The sequence below is a fragment of the Dreissena polymorpha genome, chromosome 15 (genome assembly GCF_020536995.1).
Source record: "Dreissena polymorpha isolate Duluth1 chromosome 15, UMN_Dpol_1.0, whole genome shotgun sequence".
NCBI classification, from domain to species: Eukaryota; Metazoa; Mollusca; class Bivalvia; order Myida; family Dreissenidae; genus Dreissena; species Dreissena polymorpha.
In genome coordinates, this window is record NC_068369.1 from 53156661 (window position 1) to 53163364 (window position 6704).

Genomic DNA, 6704 nt, shown 5'->3' on the forward strand with positions numbered 1-6704 from the left:
TTTATTTTCTGTTCTATTCTGATAATTTATGAAGTAATTAAATACTAAGGTTTTCTTAATCTATTCGCGTTGTTAGCGCACCTGAGCAGAATGTGCTCATGGTGAGCTTTTGTGGTCGCCCTACGTCCTTCGTGCGTTGTGCGTTGTGCGGTGTCAACATTTGCCTTGTTTGCATTCTAGTAGCCACATTTGTTGTCCGATCTTCATAAATTTAATCAGACGATTTGTGCCAATGATATATTTGACGAGTTCGAAAATAATTCCGGTTGGTTGAAATACATGGCCGCTTGGGGGCGGGGTAGTTTTCCTTACATTGGCTATAGTAAAACCTTGTTACCATTCTAACGGCCCGCAAAAGTTATTGTCCTATCAGCATGAAACTTGGTCAAAGATTTGTTCTGGTGATATCTTGGACGAGTTCGAAAATGGTTCGATCTCTTTGCTTAAAACACATGGTCGCCAGTGGGCGGAGCATTTTTACTTATAAGGTTATAGTAAAACGATGTTAGCACTATACAAGGTTACATGTATGGTCCACTCTATATGAAACTTGGTCAGAACATGTGTTCTTATGATATCTTGGGCTACACAGAACATGGTAGTATCTGTGTATCTCAGGTGAGCGACTTTGGGCCTTTCCGGTCCTCTTGTTTGGTTTGGTTTATTTCATTAACCACTAAATGATGTCTTTAGTACCAAACATATTACCCTGATTGCCTATGGAAACTGGTGTTTAGCTCAAAAAGTTTAACTCACAATTCGTTTATCTACAATTATATCTACAAATATATGCTCTTGCTTGAGTGTTACAAGTAGCTTGTATCCTATTTTTAACGGTATTAAATTAAAAAAATCGCATAGTTTTTTCATCGCAAACTCAAGATTTTTACAACAGTATATTAAATGGTAATCATCGTACCCTGCGGTAAAAGTACAACCTTTCATTTATTTATGTAAAAAAGACACAAGCATTGAAAGTTTTCTAAATTCCTTGCTAACACATCCTTCAGTAATTAATACGAAATTATTTATACAAACTATCGAAATATTCAGAAACGAAACAAATGCTACTCAAAAGGCCGAAAACTTTATTTATCACGGTAATTTTTTATGGATTCGTGACCATAGACACTCCAATCTTTCGTTTACATTTAACGACGTTGCTTTTCATGATTTTCCTTCATTTTGTCCCGCCAAAAAACACGTCGTTACCACTTTCGTGATAAGACGGTTTACAGACACATGATTTATTCTATAAATAACGTTACCATAGATAAATTCCAGCTTGCGTGACTTAACAAATACAGATCGCATTCCAAACGGCGAGATAAGGTTAATTGTTGTATTTATCTTATTCAAATATATGCTTGAAAAAAAATTAAATAAGTGCAAACTTAATGGTGTGTGCTTGAACCTGACACGTATATCATGATAAGGATTGTTTAATGTAAGTAAAATAATACAACCGTTAATTAACGGACACCCATTCTAGTCGCGTCTTCTGAACAGAGATTTGATTGTTTTCGTTAATATATCTAATTAAATCCATGATATTAAAAGTAATGTAGTTGGTTTAAGATTGTCTTGCCTTTATTCATGATTAATTTCAATTTTTTAATAAAGTAGCTACCTGTACATTAAAACAAACTTGGTGCAGATATTTGATTGGTTCCAATAATAGTATTCACAAAATCCGCATCGTCAAAACAGAAAAAGTAATTTAACGCATTTAAATTGATTTGATATTATTTCTGGTTTTATATTATAAATTTTTATTTAAATGTTCACTTCTGACCGAAGCGAGATATTGGAATCGCCCCTTTATACAATTGCACACAGTAGCATCATGTAATTGTACTTACAAACAATGAATGATTCCAAATCAGGACAGACATATTCAACCGGCGATTTAACAGGCGTCGTTTAAGTGTGCATGTGTTATCTTTCATTTCACTTATTTCAAATTAAGAATATTTAAGTGACAATTAAACTTATAAGCAAACAAAACACAATAGAAAAGAAAGTAGCATCGAAGTTGATGTTTAACCACTAACTGCTATGATGTCATCAAACACATTATCTCCGCGCAGAAATATGAATGATTCCGATCAGAGGTAGATCATGTGGCAATTGCACATAACAGGATTTGATCGATTTAAATAGTATTGTTAAGTTACATTATTGTTATAGTTTTTTTCTGTGATATTTTGACTGCAACCCATATATAATATATGACAATTTATGAACACAATTACACGGATTTTTATTTTGACAAAGTTACAAACAGGTAATCCTTTTATGTGGACAAACTTAAAACATGATTGCAGAGTAAATCGTGAACCAGCATAGGTAAGTTACACTCAAAGGCCAAGTGTTATTTCAAAAACACATATTGTGAAAACATTCTGCACGCTACGTGTACATAGATTGATACATGATAAAGCGGGTACCAAACTCCCACATGTTTACTGATAACAGTGATGTGAATATCAAACATTGCTGATAACACATTTATCGCAAAATAAAACATCCGTTAGATTGTTTTCTGAAATAAGTTAACGTTACAAAACGGGGGATTTCAGTAACTGTACATATTTAATCTGGTTATACCAGACGCCCCATGTTCCCACGTGAAATTAGTAATAAATGACACTTTGATAATTGCTGTATCGATGTCAATTATGTGAACAATTAACTCAACATTTTTTACATACAAAAAAATACGATTTTATAACGGCGATTTCGATAAGTTACGCAAAGCTGGTACCGAAAAACCAAATGCCTTTACATATTAACGTACTATAATACATATTTAGCTTTGCTCATATGCCATTGTTTCAACCTTTATTATGGAAAGCGCTACACAATTTTTTTTTGGTAATTATCTCAAATAAATAAACATTCTTTTATTGGGATTTCGGTAATTCTACACCTCTAAGCTGCCAATCACAATTGTTAAGATCGCAGTTCGGCTTTGATAAAAAATACTTTGCCTCCAACTTATAATTATGGATACTTGCTGTCTGAGTAACATACATTCTATTGACACCGTTAAACCAATTTTAGTTACGTTTTTTAACACGATTATCTAATATGTTTCAGACGATGACATCCAGTCTACCCCAGCTGTTAGCATTTTTTTCTCTTCTATACACCGTCACACAGAACCCTTGCCATAGCCTTTCCCAAAACCAACACATACTGTTTACCCTGAAACCTAACACAATCCATGCCAATGGACTGGCATTGGGGAACATTAATCGGACGCTACTCATCTCGGCTTCCTCCCCCGTAAATCGGACATCACTAATCTCGGTTTCCTCCCCCGTCAATCGGACATCACTCATCTCGGTTTCCTCCCCGTCAATCGGACATTACTCATCTCGGTTTCCTCCCCCGTCAATCGGACATCTCTTATCTCAGCTTCCTCCCCCATCAATCGAACATCACTCGTCTCGGCTTCCTCCACCGTCAATGCCTTAAATGCAATAGAAATGACATTGAATACCACGGATGTCAGCATTGCAGCAACCACTCAACAACCCATTGCACATGGCTTCCTGCTGGGGGCCGTGGCTATGGATAAGGCTCCGGAGTTCGTGCATCCCGGGCAGGAATCCGTTCCCTCGGAGCATTCCGCGCTCATTTCGAGGTGCAAACTTCTTTGTACCAGGTGATCACACTCATTACTTTTTGCCTTATTTTTGCCTCAGGTTCTTATAAGGTTGGTCCTTCAAAGAAAATGTATTTAATGAAAAGGCTGAACTGCTATCAAGTGCCATTTGAAGATACCATTTTAGCGCCTTGGTTGATTATTGATTCTATCGTGAACCAAAGTTACTACAGTATTTTGGTAAAATGGCGTAAAACTGCTTTCTATAACATATTTCAAACATACATCACAGTGTGACAATATATTAACATTACTGGATCGTCTGTATTTCAGTGGACTTCCATGCCCTCCTGAGTGCCTCGCCCACCCCAATATCTGGTCAGATACCATTGGCAAACGCTCGGATCAACACATAGGGATTGTGTAAGTAACATATAGCGCACATATAAAGGCTATTTTTGTTTAAGTGTACATACGGTTTCTTGACAGCCTTTCACTTTCTTTAATATAAACATAACACAGATATCTTCTAGAAATGTGAGAAATATTTGTTTAAAAGACGCATACTCATCAGGGAAAGATGCTTTTCTAATAAACATATTATAAGTAGTAAAAGTTAGCATTAAACTGATTGGTTTCGGATGTTTATACGACATGCAACTAGAGCGTTCACTCAAAGGGTTTAATACCCATGCCTAACGCTTTTATTCACACATAGAGCCTTTACAACCAATACTGCATATTGACCTTTGGCCTGAAACTGGGGTCTTTGCCAAGGAACGATCTCTGCACAGAATTTGAGTGTTTAAGCCAGTTTTATAGAGCTCCAGCCCTCACACTTTGATCAGAATGATGAATAAAACATTTAAATCTCACCCATAACATCATGATGTGAATGAAATAGCCATAAAAGAGAATGCATCTCACGTTGATTGCAGTATATCGGTAACTACTCGATGGTTATACAATATACAAAGCATCATAATCGTACCTTGAAATAAAACCCAAATGGGCATCAACTACATTTCGTCTTTATTAAAACGAATTAGAGGCACAAGATCATATAGTTTAACATTTAGGTAAGAAAGAGTCTGAAATAAGGTAGTAATTACAAATTTTGGCCTGGTCGTGTCTTTTTGCAATAATCCAACTTTCAAGTATTGACCCTCCGGGTCTGTGAGATGCAAATGTAAGGGCATTTTTTATGTAAACTCTGCCGCCTGAAATCCAGTCGGCACTTTAATAGGTAAAAGTAGGAAAAAAACTATTTTTCTGGCATTTATAAACACCAACAGATCATAAATATATCCATAATGCGCACATTAAAACAATTTCCTTGATATGATGTGCTCGCATAATGATGATATAAATCCAAGTTTTAAACACGTCTACGGTTCGAGAAATGTTTTCTATTTTGCAATCAAAAACGCCGAGTTTTTCTAATTTGAAAATATGCTAATTTATGCATCGACTATCTCCGGCAACCTTGGCAAGATAGATCTCGTGTCTAATAAACCAATCGTGGTACATCGACTATCTACGGAACCTCCGTAAGATAGATTGGATCTTGAAATTTAAAACTTCCGGTTTCGGTTTGATTACGTTTGTTTATCAACTTTTTGTTTGGAGCATTTATCCACAGAAACTAACGATTTGAAGTCGATGGTAACAGGTATTGTATGTGTTACGATGCATTTGGTTGATTGCATTCGATTTATAGACAAACTGGAGACTTAATAATGTTCACATTGAATTTGGTTTACTTAGGAAGAATTTTGAGCTGTACGTATATGCTCAAATAAGCTCAAAGCATTCAAGAAGAACTAGGTTGTATCTATTGTTTACCATAGAAAAGTAAACGACCAGCCCTTTTCGGCCGACATAGATGTATCTATCCTTAAAGGGGCCTTTTCACAGATTTGGCATTTTTTAACTTATTCATTAAATGCTTTATATCGATAAATGTAAACATTGGATCGTAAAAGCTCCAGTAAAAAATCAAGAATAAAATTAAAAAAAAGGAAAAGAACATTGCCCGGACCAGGTTTCGAACCAGTGACCCCTGGAGTCCTGAAGTAAAAACGCTTTAGCCTACTGAGCTATTCCGCCGAGTACATATACCTGAAGTATTTTATACATTATATAAGCAATCTTCGTAGTTTCACAAAATTTAACGACAAAAACAGAACTCTCCAAATTATTCAATCGTTTCGCGTTGCAACGCTTTATAATTTTTAGATTTTAAAATCGTCAAAAGATGCATATAATGGCTATATTAGACCATGGTAAATGTTCAGTATTACTGTTTCCTCACAAATATCATAACTAAAACGAAAATTTGCGAATCTGAAACAACTTTTTTCAATTTTGTCAATTTACCAAAGCGTGAAAAAATCCCTTTAACATCAAATTATAACAGTACCCTTGAAAGAAAATACGCTTGCTCATAACATAATACACATTAAAATCCTCCCATAAATGGAAAATTTATAGAGCGGACAAGCAATTGTGACCTCAAGTTTTTTATTGGCGTTGTATACGATAAAGAAATATATCGTGTCAGATAGGCGAACAATTGTGAGGAGTTATTTTATTATCATTCAATACAGTTGGGCGTTCAGTCCGGGCAAGGTTTTGGCTAGACCGATAGACTTACGGGACAGGGTAATTCCAATATAGCCAACCCTTACCGACGTGTAGTGAGCGTATTGGTGAAGTTGTATGAATTTAATGTAAAACAACTTTTAATTTTGTGCAAGACGCATTGTTGAAGGGCAGTTTTACAAATCAATTTAGAGACCGCACTTTGCCAGAATAAAAAAAAACATATTACAGATCGAGAAAAGTCGACCTAACCTTCCCAATGTATAGTATTAAAAATAATGATAATGAAAAGTATACTAAAAAAGAAAGTTGCTATTACAGAAATCTAATAATATCCTATTGTAGATAAACTGAATATATTTAAATTAAAAAAAAAGTTTCATCTCACATGATTATAACAGTTTTTCTTTTTATATGGCAGCGTTTCAGTAAGCCGTTTTAATCAATACAAAAAAATTAAACAATTTAAATCCTATTTAAATATCAT